The sequence below is a fragment of the Protopterus annectens genome, chromosome 8.part1, assembly GCF_019279795.1.
Source record: "Protopterus annectens isolate FY-2018-M chromosome 8.part1, PAN1.0, whole genome shotgun sequence".
In the NCBI taxonomy this organism is placed as follows: Eukaryota; Metazoa; Chordata; order Ceratodontiformes; family Protopteridae; genus Protopterus; species Protopterus annectens.
This window is the reverse complement of record NC_056742.1, coordinates 231148148-231170180: the sequence shown is the minus strand read 5'-3', so window position 1 is coordinate 231170180 and position 22033 is coordinate 231148148.

The window sequence follows — 22033 nt, the reverse complement described above, 5'->3', positions numbered from 1 at the left end:
CACAATTACTCTGCCGCTAGCTTATACCAGAAGAAGACATTTCCCCCATTAGAAATTATGGTTTTGTCCTCAATTTGCTAGTCAAGCAATATTATTTTAAAGCATTAGCTATGAGTCGGTTGGTCCATTGGGCATTGTGGATACCAGGCTCAAACTTCAGCACATATAATTAAAGTACTACCACTGCTCTTATTTCCTGGCACCCACAGTCCCTGTACTTTAGAGTAGGGAAATATCCTGAGATACTACTGTCTTGTACTTAGTATATATATATATATATATATATATATATATATATATATATATATATATATATATATATATATATTTCCCTGCATCACTTTGTTTCCCTTTTCCATGGATCAGTATATATTTCCCTGCTTTACTTTTAGTTTCCCTGTTTTGAGGATCCCTATGGATTTCTTTACTTCACTTTTCATGTACCTCTTCCAAGGATAAGTATACATCTCTTTTTAGAAAGGATCACAATTACAGCCCTCATAATTTCTATAAGAACTCAAACTTCACTGATCAACATCCAGAAGACTAGGCAAGACAATCTTTTAAACCGGAGTGCCCAGGTTTTTGTCCAAAAGACCACCTGACAGTGATGTTTTAACTATTACTTGTTAAAGGTGCCTAAAGCGTCCCAGTAATAAGGATTCTTGGATTAGTGAAGTCCTCAAAGAAACTCTCTTAACAGACCTTCATAGCCAGTAACCAGACAAACACTGCAAAAAAAAAAAACAAAGGCCTTATGTAACTTAAGCCGTGACTTCAACAACATATTTTCTAACCACTAGTAAGAAATATTTGAATCTCAAAGTCGTCTTGGGACAAAATTATTTGCAAGAGTGATGAGATTGTTCTTTCTATGTATCTATCTATCTATCTATCTATCTATCTATCTATCTATCTATCTATCTATCTATCTATCTATCTGTCTATCTATCTCCCTAAAGCAAGCCATATAGGAAAATAATTGTAGTCAGCTATAACTCAAGTTGAAACTATTTCTTCACAATAGTATGAGTTTTTGTTAAAAGATGCACAATCAATCAGCATTTTAAAACATGAGATAAATTAAGACCATTTGGAGAATGTTAATGAATCGTACATAAGCTGATGAGAATGCCCAAAATGCAGTGTTTCCAATAATATAACCACCTATCTAAAATCGTGTTGTCTGCAGGTATATAAAGTATCAGGCCAGCAGGCACCATCTTGTATATATAAGATCTGCCTAGTGTAGCTATAAAAAGTTAAACCATGTATTTTTTCTCTTAAACATGGAGACTATATCTGTTCTAAAAAGACAGAGATTTGGACCAGACTGTTATACAATGCTGTTAGCAATGCATTGACAATAAAGTTTGTTACTGAAACCACAATGCCAAAATAAAGGCATTAGCCAGTTTTAAGATAGACATTATTTTTGCCTTATATGCTTTGATATTCAGACTCATTCAATTAATAAGTCTTTCCTGTACGTGGTCTGATGAACATGTTTTTTATTCTTCTGAGGCCTGTAGCTCGAAAAGAAAATCTTTGCACAGTTTGGTTTGATACATACTGAATCTGCATTAGCTCTTAAATCCTGCACACACATTTGATATAATATTGTATTCGCTTTGATTATTCACCTTACAGGGATATCTATTAAGCATATTGGTGCAGCATGGAATGGCTTTCCATTCTTATAGACAGAGATACCTATAAGAGAAATAAGATATTGGAAGAGACAAAGAGAATGCGTGAGGAAGTGGTCAAGACCACATCTGATTCGGCTTTGGAGACTTTTTTGGTGAGTATCAATGATCTCCTTGCTTCTTATGAGAAGGAACTATTGCATAGAAAGAAAATAAGTTACAAAGGGACTTACGTGATTATGAGAAGAAAAAGGCTTTTATTTTGTTGTCCAATTCATCAACAAAACAGCATAAAGTGAGTTTTCAGAATAAAAGAACTCAGAGGCCACAACAGAATCGTAGTGCATATTCTGTAGAAAGTGGAGCATCTTCGATGAAAGAAGAAGAGTATGTTGATCAAGAATATCCTCCCCTGCCCAGATCTGGTAACACGGAATCTTTTCACTCCAATTTTCATGAACCAGGTACAACAGAATACAGTGCAAGAAAATGAATATGGCAGGGACATGGCAACCAGAGGGAACAAGGGCAGGGTCCATACAAGCAAAGTAGTTGACTGCATGAAGTTGTGAATTTGCAGGATGAATACGATGTGTTGGACTCTTATGTAGTTAACTTATCTAATTATGAATCTGATAATGATGAAATGTCTGCTTTACAAAAAGGGTTTGAATTTGTTCCTACTGCTTTCCCAAGAATGCATGAAATGAAAGTGGAACTTTTTAGATTAATTCGAAAGATGCATTTGAAAGAATATTTTTTTAATAATGAGTTACATAATAAGAATTTGATTAGTGAAAATACTGACTCATTTAGTGACAATAGTTTTTATTCATGTGATTCGGATGTAGAAAATAATGCATATGTTCTGTTTGACACTAGTATAATATCAACTAAAAGTACTTTTATGCCACCATTTAAAAATGTTAATATTCAAAGGTTTAACAATGCTATGAATCTGGTAATTCAAAAAGAACTTCATGAATTTAATAACACTGAAATATGTTATAATTTGTCAAAAAATGAATGCTACAAATTGAAACAAGTTGGTAGGAATGATAATATTGTTTTTAAACCCTCAGATAAAGGGAGAAAATTAGTTGTTATGAACTCTGCTCTGTATTATGAAATGTGTATGCAACACTTGAATAATGAAGAAGTTTATAAGAAAGTAAGCACTATTATTTTGGATCAGGCTCAAAAAGAGTTTCAGGTATTAATTGACAAAGGAGTAAGATTACATTATTTTTTACCCTCGGAAGTAACTAAGAAACTTATCAACAAAGAGAACACAGTTGCAAAATTCTTTTGTGTGCCAAAAATTCATAAGAATTTACGACAACCTCCAGGACGCCCTATATTTTCGGCTATGGGGTATTTTACACACAATTTAGGATGTCTTTTGCATGAAGTGTTGAAGGAAGTAATTAAACTTCCATCATAACATTAAAGATTGTTTTGACTTCTTAGATAAGGTAAAGAATATTACATGGCTAGAAAATATGTATTTTATAGTAGTAGATGTTACCAGTCTGTATACGAACATACAGCACAGGTATGGACTGGAAGCTATACGATTTTTTTTTAGAAGATTATCCGAGAACACAGTTTATTAAGGAATTAGTTCATTTTTGTTTAAATAATAACATATCTGAATTTGAAGGAAATCTTTATCAGCAAAAGCAGGGTACAGCCATGGGGGCAGCATTTGCCCCCATGTACGCCAATATGTTTATGGGGTATATGGAAAGTACTCATATATACAGAAGTACATTTTTTCAAAAACATGTAAAAAATTATTATAGGTTTATAGATGACCTTATTTTTATATGTTATGATGGTAGGGAAGAGGTAGATGAGTTCTTGAAATATATTAATAAAAATAGATTTGTAATTAAATATGATTATGCGCAGGTTGGCTTGAAAGTTAATTTTCTAGACATTACTATTGAAGGTATTTATAATGAGAAAATGAATACCAAAATACATAGAAAATTTGATCAACAGAATTTAATGTTACAAGCGACCAGCTGTCACCCTCCACATACTCTGGCTTCTATTCCATACGGAGAACTACTAAGAATTAATAAACTGTGCAGTGATGAAAATAGTTCTAAATTTGAGGCAATAAAAGCCATGAGAATGTTTTTAAATAGGAGTTATGATGAACAAACAATAGTGAATAGTTATATGAAAATTTATGAAAACTATAATATTAAGAGAGAGATAAATAATAAAGGTAATATTAGAAATAAGAAACAAATTAAGGAGAACAACAGTTTTTTTGTTTCTAAATATACGGTCTTTTCTGATAGATTTAGTAAAGTGTTAAGAGAATATTGGAAAATAATTAGGAGACAAGTGTCTAGTTTATCTGAAATAGAATTGAGAACATCTTATCAGAGAGGACGAAATATTAAAGATTTCATAGTGCATAGCAGATATTGTAGACCAAAAGAATTGATGAAAGTCAATATAAAAAGATTAGGTACTAGTCCTTGTGGCAGATGTTCCATTTGCAAATATGTAGTACCTATATTCCATCATATTAATGGAAAAAATTTTTAAACACAAGATTGTTTTACTTGTACAACAAAAGGCCTAATTTATGCAATAAAATGTTCATGCAATTGTTTCTATATAGGTGAGAGCAAGAGGAGTTTAAGTGAGAGAATAAAAGAGCATGTTAGGGATATAAGAAATAAAAAAAAAACAACAGCCCAGTAGCAGATCATTTCAATTCAGCACATAAAGGTGAAACGGACAATTTAGCGGTAACAATTTTGGAACACATTACTGTACATTTTTCAGGTGAAGATTTATTGAAATATCTGTTAAGAAAGAAGGAATCAATTTTTATAATGAAATACAATACTTTGCAGCCGAACGGGCTGAATAAGGAGTGTCATTGGCAGAGTTTCATTTGAACTCTGATGATTTAGTTTTGTTTAAGTGCAGATGTAACTTTAAATATTTTAATTAGATAAATGATTAATTGTATAGAAGCATAATATAAAAGAGCATATTGTGAGTTGGCATTTTACTCTGTAAAGGCTGATGCGGCCGAGGCGCTAAGAGAGATAGATTGATTCAGTTTTTTATTGTGCATTTATAATCAGAATTCGCTGTGGAATTAAACAGATTTTTTGGAAAAGGTGTCATTGGTTCTTGGATGTGGTACAGCAGAAATGTTATGCAGTGCTGTTAGCAATGCATTGACAATAAAGTTTTTTACTGAAACCACAATGCCAAAATAAAGGCGTTAGCCAGTTTTAAGATAGACATTATTTTTGCCTTATATGCTTTGATATTCAGACTCATTCAATTAATAAGTCTTTCCTGTACGTGGTCTGATGAAAATGTTTTTTATTCTACTTAGGCCTGCAGCTTGAAAAGAAAATCTTTGCACAGTTTGGTTTGATACATACTGAATCTGCATTAGCTCTTAAATCCTGCACACACATTTGATATAATTTTGTATTCAGTTTGATTATTCACCTTACAGGGATATCTATTAATCATATGTTTTTCTTATTCAGGAAAAAGGATACCCTGTTTTAAAGTAAGCAGTTTAATAATTTATATACATATGTGCTTTATCAACTTAAGGATATGGAGTATAAGACAGATGGAATTAAATGAGAAAATTAACTTCCTTGATCATGTTGCAAAAATGAAACAATTTACATGTTACACACTGGAGTAAAAATTAAGACTGTACTCATATGGGTATGCTGTGCACAGGAATAAAAATGAAGTTTGTAATAAAAAAAAAACATTCAGAGGGTTCTAAATAGGAATGCCTGAATCACAATTTATCAGAAATGCCTGTGTATCCCTTGAGAAATAACTTCTGCCTGTAGAACTATGGTTGTTAGGCACAGTGTACATGAATTACTTATTTTATTAGATTTTACAAAAATAAATCTACTTTTAAACTGTTTCACTGTAACTAAGCAAGGGGGTATTATCTTCATGTTGTGTACATGTTAGTGTTGACATGACTACATTCCATTCCCATAGACAGCTTCTGAAATGAAATAAACCAGTAAAAATGCTTTTAGAAATTGCAAGCTGTGACCTAAAGTCCAATCTACTTGATAAAAATCTACAATTAAGAAAAACATGAATAGTTTTGGTTTGGCCTTCATTTCTCATTATTAAACAGCAGATGGAATAAATCTAATTAAGTGAGTGATAAATCCAATAGGACAGACCGTGTTAAACATTTATTGTGATTCACTCTGTTCCAGTAACCTCAGTGCCTTTGGATAATGTGTAATGGCACTAGTCAGCACATTTCTTTTAATTTAAAGGTGTTTGCAAATAAACCACTGTTGTGCAACTCATACTGGTCACATATTTCCCGTACTCTGCCATGACTTCATATTTGCAACAGACTGATAATACAAGAAAATATATATATATTTTTTTTGCAGACTGTTTCCTGATGAATACATTCCTCACTTGACACAGCATGCAATGCACTTAAAAGCTAAAAAACTTTAGTGAATAATTTAAAGTTGATGACATTTCTCTAGAATGTGGCCATGTATGTAGTGCAAGTGTTTGTAGATTCAGTTAGAATACTTATCAGTATGTATGAAAAGGAAATATATTTCCAAACCTCTCTTTATTTTAACTTTCTTCTTTAACTTTACTAGAGTTTGGTCATTCTGTTTCTTCAAAAAAAAAAAAAAAAAAGGGAAGGGGAGAAGGACAATAGCTGGTGATGAAACATATTTGTCAGTTTAAGTGTGTGTGTGAATGTGTGTGAATTAATTTACCACTTAAAGAAATGTAGTGCAATTCTTGAAAATCTAGAAAGGTGCAGTGGGTTATCAGCTATTATACAATGCCTCCTCTAAAACGTGCACGCTGATTGGCCAGCCCAACCAGCGTGCCCGTTGTAAATCCCTCAATATACTAACGGAAAAAGGTCCGGTCGCCCGGACTTTTTCCGTTAGTATAAAACACTGTCTCGCTATGTTAAAAGAGTTTAACATAGCGACACAGGTTTAAAAAAAGCAACGCAGATCTCCGTTGCTTTTTTTAAAGCTGTCTCGCTATGTTAAACTCCTTTAACATAGCGACACAGTGTGTAAAAAGCAACGGAGATCGCTTTTTTTTTAACCTGTCTCGCTATGTTAAATGAGTTTAACATAGCGAGACAGCTTTAAAATAAGCAACGGAGATCTCCGTTGCTTATTTTAACCTGTCTCGCTATGTTAAACCCATTTAACATAGCGAGAAAAGCAACGGAGATCTTGCGTTCTCCGTTGCTTTTGCCCACAGCTCTGATGTACTGCGTAGGCATGCGCAGTACATCAGAACTGCCGCAGAACACCAGACAGCTGCGGAAGGGCAGCAAAGAGGCATTATACAATGCCATTATTTAAGAAAAGTAATTATTTCTTTTCTTAAATAATGTCATTAGATAATAATAACCCACTTCTGGGTGTGGGTAATGCTGGATTTACCCACGGTTGTCTTTGTTTGGTCCCTCGGGCTTCGGGACCAAACCACGACAACCGTGGGTAAATCCAGCATTACCCACACCCAGGCGTGGGTTATTGCTATATAAATCACTTTTCACCATTGCCAATAGAGCACCAAGTAATGACATTCAAAGGCATAGCAGAGTGACAGACAACAATGCATGGCATGGCAGTACACCACAGCAATATGATAAGCAGATGACACTATGAAAAAATGCAGTATGGAGTAGCAATAAGATGTCATCAGAGCAGTTTTAAAAATTAATAAATCATCTAGAAAATTAAATGACCATCTAGCAAATATGATAGGCACAGGCAATATTACATGGAAATGTGCCATGTAATGCAGTCCTCTGAAATTGGCAAGCATGAAAGAAAAGCACTGAAATTTTACCTATTTGTTGACCTGCTAAGTCTGGTAGATAAAGTGCCCTCTTTCAGGAGCAACTGGGGACCACTGTATGGTTATAAGACTTGCTCAGAGTCACAAGGTAGGCAGATGAATGTGGACGGAATCAAACCTTGTACCATGGACAAAAAAAGCAGCTCATTACCAGTGCAGTACATTAGTCATCTGCACAGACTGTCAGATATGTGAGACTTAGACTGAAATGGCTCCTTGCAAATAGGTGTGGAACAAGCAAACACAGCAAGAATGACAGCCCAAAGTGTTTATTTGTTAACTCCATACATGTAGATGCTTTAATTTTTTGAGAATGTGTACATGTTTTCATTTTTTTATGAATATTTTCAGCCAGGAAGCACCTGCAAATGGTCTGTTGTGATCAATGTACTACCCCAATAAAAAACTTAATAAATTACATTTTGTTGACTCGATTAATGCCACTAAATATTGTCTATTTGCAGGGTAGATTTGAGGTAGCATTCAAAATGAATACAGAAAATTTGTCCAGGATGATGGTAAATTCCCCTATGATTTTTAATTAGCATCATGGGACCTTTACATCCACCTTGGCCGCCAGCTATTCAGGCAGATGGGACCTTGATTTGACATGTCAGCCAAAGGACAATACCTCATGATTGTAGCAGCCAAACGTTCATTCTGCGTAACAATGTCAGTGCTGGGAAAAATAAATCCAAGCACCTTCTGTGTATATGTAGAACCCACAGCTATCCAATCTTACCAGACTTTCGGAGGAGATGAAGCTGCCCATCCTTATTTCCATGTTTCCATTTTCAGCCAGTTTGCTTACCAATGCATTAATAGAGATTTACATTTAGCTGTGAGAGTTTATTTATCCTACCTGAGTGTGAAATGGCATTGAATGCTTTTGTGATGTCTAGATGAGCAGTGTGAACAAGTTTGCTTTCAACCATTGCATTAATCACTTTTTTAAAGACCTCTGTCAGTTTAAATAGGCAAGATCTGCCTTTGTTGAATCCAAACTGACTTGGTTCAAGAGTCTGAAATTCCACATATCACTATTTATTAATTCCATAACAATCCTTTCCATAGATTTACAAAAGACACTGGTAAGGCTTATGGGTCTATAATTAGCTAGGTCTAATATAGGTCACCTTTATGCAAGGTGATAACTGTAGTGGTCTTCCATTTGTCTAACACACAGCTTGTTCTGAGACTGAAACTGAGACTGAATAGCTTATCCAGAAGGTCTGACAGGTCATTTTTCAGGCTAACCATTAGTCAGCCTGGTATGTTGTCCCTCTCCAGAAAAGTGGTGTTCCTCCCTTTGATAGTGCCTTAATTACATGATCTTGGGAGATTTGAGGAGAGGGGGTAGTAGTTCCATGTATGTGGTTGGAGGGGGGAGGTGCTGCTTGCATTAAGTGTATTACCCAGTAGATTTGATGTGTTCTCTGGATCTGAGTAAGTGGATAATTTACTATTAGTTTTGAACAGTACTGGGCATTGTTTCTAAGGTTTCTAACATTGTTAAAGAAGGCTTTTTGGTTATCCATTGCCAGGATGGTTATTTTTACCTCATAACTGACATTGCTTGATTTGAACAGGGTGTAGAATATTTTGACACCTTGGGATTCAAATTTTTTTTTGCATGCAATGAGTTTTTTTTAATTTGATTTTGTCCAAGAAACTATTAATTTTTAGGGCTCCGCCAAAGGGGTTTATTTTTGAATTTAGCATTGCATTCATTTATAAGGGCACCATTGCATTTATGCAACTATTCATATATTTATAAAACTTTGCAGTGAAAGATTCTTGTATAAGTTTTGAGGTCATCTAGATGGGACGGACTTTTGAATTTACCCAGATCATCACTCAGTTTTAGTAGATTAGCCTTCACATAATCTCTGAATACTGTATTAGTATTTGGGGCTGATGCAGGCTTCAGTCTTAAGGTGAATGTGATTAATTTGTGATCAGATTTGGCCAGGAAGAAGTTACAGCTGGTGGGAAGAAAGTCAAGGATGGTACCTGCTATCATAGAGCTGCAGACTAACTGATCCTGTGAGTTAACATTAACAAACTCCAGAAATTTCTGGGCACACTTATTTGTGTGCAAGTACATCTCCGAGTTTATGGAGGAGTAGCTGAAGTCACCTAGTCGAATGATATTAGGCTTAATATATAAGGACTTCAAGCTGAATAGATAGGTTGTATAAAGAGAAAGATCTAGAAAAGTACTATAGTTTATCATGGTATGATGCAGGGTTTTGCTGACAGTTGAACAAGAAGCAATTTCAAGTCATTGTCTTGTACCTTTCTGTTTTTGATAAACCTGGTTTGGTTTTCATGAATTAATACTGAAAGAATATTATTTAATTTGTCTGCTAAGATAGACATGAATATCTTGTAATCAATATTAATCAAAGAAATTGGCCTGTATGATGTGCAAAGGTTGGGCTCTTTATTTGTTTTTAAGATGGGAGAGATGATAGAACATTTCCATGAGGGAGGGATGTTTGCTGTAGTTTTAACTTCTTGGAATGCATTGAATAAGATTTTCAAGATGTCATCAGGTAAGAGTTTGTAAAATTCCACAATTAAACAAGAAAAAAATGAGCTTTCTATTTTAAGCCTTTATATAGATAAAGGTTTTGACTGCCTAAATTAACCATATCTTTTTAAAGCTCTGCAAAAATACAATTTCTCCCCAAACTTTATAGGATTAATTAAAAAAACTATATGAAAAGTCAATAGCCTATGTAAAGACTGGATCATATCTATCTAGCCCATTCAAAATATTAAGTGGTACTAAATAGGGGTGCTCCCCCTCTCCTCAGTACTCTTTGCCCTGACTATTGAACATCTTGCAAATTATGTTAGAAATAATGACAGTGTTAAAGGATATAAGGTGTCAGACAAATTATCTTGCAAGATACAACTGCTTGCTGATGACCTGCTAATAACTTCTAATAATATTGAAAATTCAGTAGGTCACCTATTACATAATTGGGACTTCTTTGCAAACATCTCTGGTCTAAAATTCAATCACAGAAAAACTCGGGCACTTCTAGTGAATAAAAATGTTTCTATGAAACTTAGATCAAAAAGAGACATAAACTGGGAGGGCACACATATTAAATATCTAGGTATCATTATTGAATCTAATTATAAAAAATCACATCTAATTACCAACAACTTATAAACTCAATTACTAGTCTAATAGACAGTCAGAACTGACTCTTCTTCACATTTGAAGACAGACTTACTTTAATCAAAATGATACTACCTAAAATCTTATTCATTGGCTAAGCTCTAATAATTCCCCCACCTGTCAAAATTAAACAGAAAATTAATAATTTACTACTCATCTTCCTTTTGTATCTCCAAAAAAAAAAAAGATAATTTCTTTTCTCTGGCACACCACAGGCTGGGGTGAAGGAGGTATAGGGTTTCCAAATACTGACTTTTATTTAAACTTTGTATTTATTAACATAGTATTGCTTCTTATACGTCATATTGGAAATCAGTACATGAAACCTTATTTCTTAATAGTAATAGAACATTGTTTGAACCATATACTCAAATACATACAAACATCTTCATATGGATTTTAAAAATATACATTCAAAGTGAAAGGTCAAAACTTGTTCTCACACTTCTTACAAACCAAGTATTACTGTTGTTTAAAAAGCTTACCGTTTCTAATAAATTAATTAAGAGTTTATTAATAATTGTTTCCTATTGCTTACACAAATGAAAGTTTGATATCTTTTGATACTCAGAAAATGTTAGAATTTAAGAAGGGTGATCTATTATCAATTTCTCTCAGCTAACAAAATAAGTTCTGCAGGCTATTTCATCAGCAGATATAGTTTGGAAAATTACAATTGGCTGGACAGCCACACTTGTAAAGATTTTATACATACTAAGCTCGTACCTTCATTAGAAGCATAAGATAAGAGTAACTTAAAAATCTTGGATTTTATCTCAACAGTTATTAACAGCTCACCCAAGAACACATAATTTCTATCTGTTATTTATATAATTCTCTGAAATTATTTTAGCAAAACATGTTTCTTTTTGGAATTATTCAAGTGAAGTTAATAGACAAGCATTCTCAGAAAAAGATAAAAAAAAAAATGTTTACAGTGAGTGAAGGAATCCACATCTTCCCTTTTCTGGCATGTATACACATGGACATTTTTACATAGATGTTTTGAAAAAAAGAGGCTTCAATGTATCAGGTATTATGCTTGGTGTCCATATTAATAAGTCTCACAGTTGTGGGATACAAACTGTTCCTGAATCTGGTAGCCATACAGCGGAAGCTGTGGTACCTCCTTCCAGACACAAGTTGCGAGAACCAGTTGTGGGCCAGATCGGTTGAATCAGTTAATATTTTGTATGTTCTCTTTCTTGCTTTTGTAAAGAAAAGCTCCTGAAAAGAAGAGAGGGTTGTGCCCAAGATTTTTTCAGCCTCCCTCACCACCCTCTGTTGTTTGTAACATTAGAAGTTTTCTGTCAGAAAAAAAAATGGCTTTGCTAAACCAAGAGATTGAAGCTTTTGAATGAGCTGGGTAATTTAGAGGCTTTTTTTCTACTTGGTAATGGAGAATGTTGAGATGACTACTATTACTGAAGAACAATTTAAAATAGTTCAAAGATCCAAAATGCATATCACAAATTCCAGGGTATATCTGTTTTCACTGTTGTACACCCAAGTAATATGTAAGTGTCATGTTTAATCATAGTCTCACCTCAGGTTTTGTGCCCACTGAGTGGCACACAGCTACAGTTATCCCACACCACAAGGGGGAATCTACCTTGGATCCCGGAAACTACTGTCCCATCAGTCTGACAAGCCTTATCTGCAAGACCATGGAGCGTATTATCATGGAACTTATAAACAAAGACATTGGCAATCTTCAAACACTGGACGTCACCCAGTTTGGGTTTGTGAAGGGTCGATCTTGTCTCCTGAACTTGATTGACTTCTTTGAATCAGTCTCCAGAGCCATGGACAAGGATAAGGTGGTCCACACAGCCTATCTAGACCTTGTCAAGGCCTTTGACACCATCCCCCACTCTGGAATCTTAGATAAATCATATAATAGCTTAGTAATCATAGCTTACTAAGCTGGGCATTAATCCCTACGTTACCCAATGGGTTGCTAACTGGCTTACTGATAGAACCCACACTGTAAAAGTAGCCAACTCCAAATCCAGCTCCAGACAAGTGACAAGTGGAGTATCTCAGGGTTCAGTGCTGGGACTGCTCTTGTTTGGCATCTACTTCTCTGAAGTACAGGCCAACACTAAGGGACTCTGGATAACAAAGTTTGCAGATGACTGCAAACTGGGAGCCATTATTGAATCCCCAAAGGATGTGGATACTCTACAAAAGGGCCTTACAGAAACAGATGCTTGGTGCCAGAGCCATGGGCTCAAGCTCAATGCCAAGAAATGTATAGTTATCCCCTTTGGGAAAAAACATGTATCCGTGAATTACCATATAGGTGGCAGTACACTAAACACTAAAGTTTGATAAGAGACTTAGGGACACAGGTGGACAGTGGTCTCACCTTTGATAACCACATCGCCACAACAGTCAGAAAATCCTTCTATGTGGCACACCTCATCACTAAGGGCTTTTCATCCAGAAAAAAGGAGGTCATTGTCCCACTGTACTCATCCCTCATTAGACCGATTATAGAATACAATGCCCCATTTGGTATGTACCTCTCAAGACATCTGCAACAACTGGAAAGGCCACAGAAATACCTCACTAAAAGAATCACAGGCCTAAAGCAGATGCCCTACGCTGACCACCTTAAAAAACTCCAGCTATACTCTGTCGCATATCGTCTACACAGAGGCGATCTTTGCTTAACATACAAGGTCATGTCAAACCCAGCGCTGTTGGACATGCTACACTTAAAGAAATCCCAATCCCTCAGAGCCACACACTCCAGGGATCTAAACCTTGTCATCACAATAAACAAAACATGCTGGAGGGATAGGTTCCTGACCCAGAGACTCCCCAGACTCTGGAATAGATTGCCCATACATGCCAAGCAGAGTGCCTCTTTGGTCCTCTTCAAAAGGAACTTTGACGATTGGATGGGAGAAAGGAAATTCACCCCAGGGATCACGTCAATCGCCCTGCTAGACAGGGGTCCAGGGAAGTAAATAGTGTGGGAAGAAATAGCCAGGGAATTGTTATGGCTAGGCTTGTATAGGCCCTAGGGCTGATAGCCTAGTACTGACCTATGAACCTATGAACCTATGATAGTGTCACAACTTGTAATAGTATCATAACCTTTGTAAAGGGACACTTAAAAGTTATACATCAAGAAATTATTTTAGGGCTAGACATTACTCATATGATAATTAATGCCAGTAGTATTGAACATAATATTATGTGAATCTGACATATGTTATTGATGCTTCTTGCAGAGCATGAGGATTTATTGATTAAGTTCCAGGACAATCCAGAAGAATACTAATCTTATTGAGAATATTATCCAAATATTAATTGGAAAAATCTACTTAGCATCAAGTAAGTATGCTTAAATAATAATGGACTATGTTAGTTGAAACTGTTTTGAACACATAGTATAAAGTCTAACGTGAGGTAATAATAACCTCAATATCACACTAACAAACTTGGGATCTTTTTGCTGCCCATACATGGTTATTGCCATGTTTAATTAACACAGATCATGCTGTCATCATATATAGCCTAAGAATAAAATTAAACTCATTCATATACAAGCTATCGTTCCTTAACTGTACCAGTGGATACCATGCTTACTGTATATAAACAGACTGACCCAAACAGTTCTTCCTCTGTCTCCTTCCAAGATACTACTAGTAAAATAGTGCATGTGATATGCTATCAGTAAAGAATGAAGTGTTCATTTAGCCACAGGGTGCAGCTAATGTGCTTGCAAAAAAATCTGTGTGCAGGCTTCTCTGTAAGCAAGGAATTATGTCAGAATGTTATGCAGGCAAAAGGAGACATCCCTTATATAACTACAACAATAATAACTGCTTTCACAAGTACATCTAAAAAGTGAAGGTTCATGAGACAAGAAAATGTACTTGGTAGTTTCCTAGCTAGAATCAAGGGAAACCCGAGTATTCTCCAATTGGCTACATTAAATAAAATATTATCATGTGGACATGAACATGGACTATGGCAGCAGGCTGTAGTTGCACCAGATCGCATGGGTAGGTGCGGGGGAGGGGCACATCAAACACCAACATGTTTTGACCAGTATTCCATGTAAAATCATGGAGTTAAAATGAAGTTTATCAAAAATGATAGTCCATTTACTTGTTAGATATCGATCAGAATGGTTTTGTTAAAGATAGAGCTTGTTTTTTGAGCCTTTTGACACTCCCTGCATAGATGACAAAAGCTCTTAATGAGGTTCAAGCAGTACATACTGCTTATCTTAGTCTTACTGAGGCATTCAAATTTATCCCATTAAAAGGGACACTTCACAGATTTGTAGGGCTGTGTTGTTGATGAGGTAATTTCCTTGTGCAGAGGGATGACCTTCCCAAAGGGTACTATTCTTCATTTCTTGGCAATGAGTTTTAAGCTGTGCCTTTGACACCAGTCATTTGCCTGTGTTAATCCTTCCTGTAGGATGTTAGTGTCTTGGAGGGATTCTATGACTGCTCCAAGTTTGCAGTCATATGCAAACATGGTCCAACTGAGGCTCTTGACATTGGCCTTGACTTCCAAAAAATAGATGCCAAAAGGGAGCAGACGCAGAACACAGCCCTGAGGACTCTGCTAGTGACCAGCATCTGCGTCAAGGTTTTCTCTCCTATCCTAACATCTTGGGTCCTATCTAAGAGCCAGTTGGCTGTCCAGCACATAATGTAGCATTGGAACATTGGAGTTTATGCATATTATGAATTTTTTTTTTTTTTTTTTTTTTTACAAAGCTCACATGGGTTATGGCATCAAATACCTTAGCCAGGTTAAGGTAGACAGTATGCCTTGCTGACCTTTTCAGAGATGTCCATCAGGCTGAATAGGCATGATCTGCCATCAACAAAACCAAACTGGGTTAGATTCAGTGTTTAAAGGTTTTCTTTGTATTAATCACTTCCATACTAATTCTTTGCATGGCTTTGCACTTGAGACTAGTCAGACATATGGGTCTGTAGTTCCTTAGATCCACTGATGGCTCGACCTTGTACAGACAGATGACCTTTGCAGGTATCTATTCAAGTAATGCAAAGCCTGTTTGGAGGGTATGGTTAAACACTGACTCCAGTGATACCAACAGATCATGTATCAGGCTATTTAGCAAGCATCCTGTGATATTACTGGAGTCCATCAATGAAGCACTGACTACATCTAGGACCCGCTCCCTAGTGATAGTTGGAGGAGGTTGTTTGATGGTATTTCCTAGGGGACAGCTGTGGCAGAAAGGCTATAAAATTGGCCCCTGAATTTGTCAGTCAGCAGATTTGCTATATCTTCCAGCTCCATGTAGTTGGCTCCATTTACAATCAGTTCTGTGCACTGCTGAAATTTCTAAAGAAAGCTGTGTGGTGTCCTCTGCCTGGGAGGCTATGTTTACCTTAAATTTGGCTTTACTAAACTTAATTTGCCCGCTTACTTGTTATTTTGATTGATGGGAGTGTTTTTATCATGCTGAGTATTTCACTTCTTAATCTTGGCTGTGACTTTTTTATTTTGCTGAACAATCTCTTTACGTCTATATTACATTAGCATGCTTTGTTTTTTGAGTTACTTCTAGACTTACTGTTGATTGGCATAGCTGTCTCTATGCATTTATTGACATGATTGTACAGGATATCTGTGAACAATTCTGTATGGGCAGCTATGTTGCGGAGGCTGGAAATGTTATCAGGTTGTCATTTAGCAGTAGGAAGTTTGCCTTAGAATAGTTCCTAATGTTTAAGAGGTTAACATTAGACACAGGATTGATTTTTATTACGAATGATACAGATTTGTGGACTGATCTTACTATAGAGGACACTATATTAGGTGGGTGGGCTACAGTTTTCTCCCATGTTTGTAAGTACCACGTTGAGTATGTTTGCATCCTTAGTGTGTGTATGGACTATCTGCTCCAAGATACTTGTGTTTACAAAGTCAAGAGATTTCTGGGCCTGTAAGTCTGGGGTCATGTAAGTATTACAGTTGATAATGGGGTTGTTGAAGTCACCCATGAATATGGTACTGGTTTGAATGGCGACAGCCTCCAGTAAGTCCAAGTATGAGTTGCAACAATAGGATAAAAGGCTTTACCTATTGAAATATGGATCAGGAGAAGCTCAAGAGTGTCATCCTGTTGGATAAGTCTTGAGGTGAGTTTGTTGGTGATATACATTGGGACACCTCTATGTTTTTTCCCTCCCTGTGCAGTAGTTGGCCTGAATGTGTGAAAAGCATTGTAGCCCTGAACTGCTGGGTTGCTCCTGTGGCTTTAAACCATGTCTCAGCAACTGAACTGATGACAGCATTCTCCAGGGTGAGGAGAGCCTTGAAGGAGTGTACTGTCTTATTTATACTCCTGGCATTCAGCAGTAACACCTTTAGATTCCCTTAGGTTGGTTTTGCTATGTTTGAAGGTTTGTCAGTTTGATGTTGCCTAAAATGGTACTATGGGGGGAATATTTTTCATACTGTATAATCTAAAGTGTCAAGTAGATGTAAGCACACAGTAGTGCCTGCATTCAGAAAGTCCTCCTTGCCACTGTTCCAAAATTGTGTTTTGAGAATCTCCCAGTGGACTCTTGAAATGTGGATTAAACTTCCACTAAAAAATCATCTTTCCACTCATCATCATTACCATCATCCTCCTTTGTCCCATTCCTACATGGGAGTCAATGTATGGCGTGGACTGTTTCAAAGCCATTCTCCTACCTTCTTAGACAGTCATCCCTGACTATTGCAGGTATTCTGTTTTGCATTCTATCCATCTCTTGGCCTTGTATTCATCTCCTCTTGCCTTCTTGCTGTGTTTCCCAAATATTCATTACCAAAATCATGCTCTTCTTTCCTAAAAATGTAACTGAACCACTATAATCTCCTCTCCTTGGCTTTTCCTGCAACTGGGACTACTTTTTTCCTGTTGTGTGCTGTTCTTCTCATTTCTTAACTGGGACTACTTTTTTCTGTTGTGTGCTGTTCTTCTCGTTTCTTAACTGGGACTACTTTTTTCTGTTGTGTGCTGTTCTTCTCATTTCTTTGTCTGGCTCACAGATCCTGCTGCTCATCACAGGCACTTCATCTCCATCATCTCAGCCTTCTGCAGCTGCTCTGCCTTCACTGCCCAGAGACGTTTCTGCTATGCAGAAATACTGATTACACCACTGTTTTCGAGACTGTACCTTTTAGTATCTTTAGCTTTCTTCTGTCATGTGGCACTCATCACATTTTTAGCAGTTGGCTGCTGTACCTCTCATTATAGCCTCGACATCCTCATTCATGGTACCTTTCTCTTCAACCATACAAAAAAGATACTTGAAGCTATTTACTTGTGCCACTATTGTACCTTCTATATCAGTTTTCAGCTTCTTCTCATTTTTTTATTTGCTACCATGAACATTATGTTGTCTGTATTCTGTTTCTTCCCATGTGCCTTCACTGTTGCATTCCTGTCACCTATCATTTGTTGAAGTTCCTTTCAGAGTCTGACTGCTATACCACATCATCTGCAGTCAGCACATTTATTGTTCTTTCCTGTCTGATCTGTTTGCTACTGTAGTTTATCCAAAGTATGAACCAGAGTAGGCTCAGAGCTGAACCGCGAGAAACTGTCATTCCCAATGGGGGAACCCCTCTGTGAGTCCAAACATCGTTTGTCCTTTTTTCATTGAGTCCTTAAAAGCACTCTACTATAACTCTACCAAATGTTTCAAGGACCTGTCTCATTATCTCGCTGCAAACATTGGGTATGTAGTATTTCATCCTGATTAGAATCCAAACCACTCATCCCCCATGTTACTTTCTACTGTTTCTGTCTCTGGTACTTTCATGCACTTTCACAGAAGTTTGATTCCTCTGCCCTGCCTGCAGTTGTAAATATCTCCTTTATTCTTGTACACTGGCACTAGAATGCTTATTCTGCAGTTATCTGAGATATGCTTTTCTCTCCATACTGCACAAAGTATCCTCAAGAGGCATTTCCCCCTAATGCATCTAGCATCTTAACCATGTCAGCGGTGACCTTATCTGAGCCCACAGTTTTCTCTGTCTTCAGTTTCTTACTTTTTTGTACTTTTTCCTAGGATCGATGCTTCTTCCACCATCATCAAAAGCAGCACATGGGGCAGGACAGGTTATGTGGGTTTTTTTCATTCAGAAGCTACTTGAAAAACTCCTTCAATTTGTCTTTGATGCCCTCTGAACTGGTGAGCAGGTTGCTGCTGGGATCTGTTATGAATGGTATCTGCAGACTGTCTTTTTTATCTCTGTGTTGCTGCCTTGTACCTGATAGAGCTTCTTTGAGCCATCAGTAGATGATATTACATTTCTTCTTCTCTTCTAGACTGTATATATTAAGGGATTCCAGTGTACCATCTTTGTCAAGAGCATCTCCATCTTTAAGATTTTTGTTACGGTTACGACCTCAGTTCTTCTACATTTATATTCTTTTGATAACACAGTAACTGCAAATCAGCATAGTATTTCAAGTTATAATATAATTATCACCCTTTCTATGCAGTCTATATAACAGCTGTTCAACCAAACAAAATCATAAGCTGAAATGGAACTCCCCAGGACTCCAAGCAGAGCTTCATCCTTGGCATGGTGGCGTTCATGATGTTGACACTTCCAGTTTTTCTTCCTCATCCCTAACTAGTCTTGTTTTGACAAGTAGTATGTCTCTCAGTCAAAATATGTCACCATTCATGTTGTAGTAGAACTTAAGAAGAAAGAACCAAGCCAACACAGTAATAAAGTGCTGGAGTAATTTGATGCCAAGTACTTTTATTTTTAAAGAATCGACTTCTTCAAAACATATTTAAAATACAAACAAGAACAATATCTATGTAATATCTGTGGTTGCTGTGATCATGAAACATGAGTACAGTCTGTTACATGTAGCTACAGTAGGTATATAATATTCTGCTGTGCCTTTAAGAAGAGATTTATCCTTTAATGTTTTGAGTCTGTATTGCCAATTAATTTAGAATTTGTGATGACAGACTCTGCCATTAATAGCATTGCTGTTTGCTGAAATTTTGTGTTATTAATGTTGCTGTTTTACTTTAAATGCCTGTGTCTGACAACATTCTTCATACTGCCAAGCATGATGACTGTTATAAATAGGTGTGCTTCATGACAGTTTTTGCATATGTTGAATGGATTTTTGCCACTGACCTTTGAGGTCTGAAAATATTAGAATAGATATGGAACAGCTGAAGAATGTGTTTGAGGGCTGTGAGTTTGTCCTTGATGCTAGTTGTTGTTAGACCAAATAAATGTCGATCTTTGGTGAAGGAATGCTTCAGGGATTTCCAAGGATGATAATCTATAAAATGCCGAATACTGTGTTGCAGTTTTAAATGAGTTAGACTTTGTTTTTTTTTTTTTGTTTGTTTTTTTTTTAATAATCTGCTACATTCAGTTTCATTATACTGTTTATTCATCTTATACAATTTTCATGGTGGCTATTTCAGTATGTTGCGCATATTAAGAGAATTTCACTTACTTGTTACAGTGGTTGCAAGCAGGGTAGGTAGATAATTTTCTTTGGGTTAAGTCCACCTCTGGTGATGACAATATAATATCAGTGATACCTTTAATATATTTAACTGATTGGAATTCCTTGTCAGTTGTCAGGTCATATATTGGTAAACCACTCACTGAAGAAAACTGTTGAGCAGCTGTTTCATCTACAGGTTATTAGCATTGGCTTTAGAGCAGTTGAAACCTTATTTGTCAGATGTAATTGAATAGATAATATACTGGGGCTTGGCCTGTATTCCATAAATGACCCACTATTTATGTATTACAGGGTAGATCTGTGTGTATGTGTGCAGAATGCAGTAGTGCAAAAACAGTGATTGTAAGACAGTTGCATGCCGTATCTTGTATCCTCCTCATACTGTGCAAACTGTGTCGATTCACTTAATCTAAAACAAACAGTCTCACCCAACAATGCTAAGAGATGTTATCTGCATGCTAGACATGTTTTACGTACCATAAAATAATTTCTGAATATCTTGCCTGACATAACTCAATTAAGCATTTCCACTTCAGTATCAACTATAAACATCTGATTTTTTTTAAACTAGTACCTAAGCTATGATGACTTAAGGAAATTGAAAAGTATTGCACTTATGAGGCTATATGGGCTCTGTAAACTGAGATGACTGTTTTACAGTGCTACTTTTTGAATCAAAATCACAATTCTGTAGATGTGCAGCAGTGATGTTTCAAGGTTGATATATGATGTAAAAGATGAATTTCTTTTGTATTCATATGAAAAAACGATTTTATGCTGTACTACTCCATTTCCATCTCTATATGTGTTAGCAATGCCAATAATATCTGTGAACACAATAGTGGACAAAAAGGGTCAACAAAAATTGAAATGCTATTATCGTTGTGCATAATGTTATTTAATTGACATATCTTTGGCCAGAATTCATGTTGTAATTTTTCATTGCAAGCAGAAAAATAACATAACATTTTCTCTGAGCAATGACCAATGTTATTAACCTTGATTTTCTGCTCAACAGCTAAATATACTTAGGCATTTATGGTAATTTACATATTTCACAGTCTAAAATACAATTTTACCATAAGCAAAGAAAGAAAAATTGATGCTTTTGGAAAAGACTGATATTATTAACCTTGACTCTTAAACAAAACTCGTAAACAAAACTCTTACATCGTAGAAGTGTTACATTCCTAAAGGCTATCATGTGTCTTTAATATTTATATATACTGCTGAAGTTGCTTTCTATATTTACTATGTTAGGACAAAACTAATAGCATTAACTAGAAAAAGCTTCATTTAGAGGCCTACTAATATTTGCTGCATGATTTTTGCATGGATGGAGAAGAAAATTTCCACATTCACATGTTCAAATTAAAAGGCAGACACACTTTCATGTTTAATCACTGGTAATTATATACTATGCTGATATATTTCAAGAGACAATGGTAAGAACATTCATGTCATCAATACATTAATTAATCTTTCATACTATTTAACCAGGAATTGAATCACTTCTCTCACATAAAACACTGTCTAGAAATTCACAAAAATAGTTCTTGTATAGGGTAATTAACTTTTTCATCCTTCAAAAATTGGTCCAACAAAAACTCAGTCACTGCTACTGTATCTGTGAGAGTATAGGCTGTTGACCATTAGGATAAATCCCCAGAAGGCTTTCACTGCCTATCAAAAATGTATTGTATTGCCCTGTTTACTAAAATGCCAGCATCATGGTCCACTGCTATTTGTCATGGTCACTGCTGTAATGAC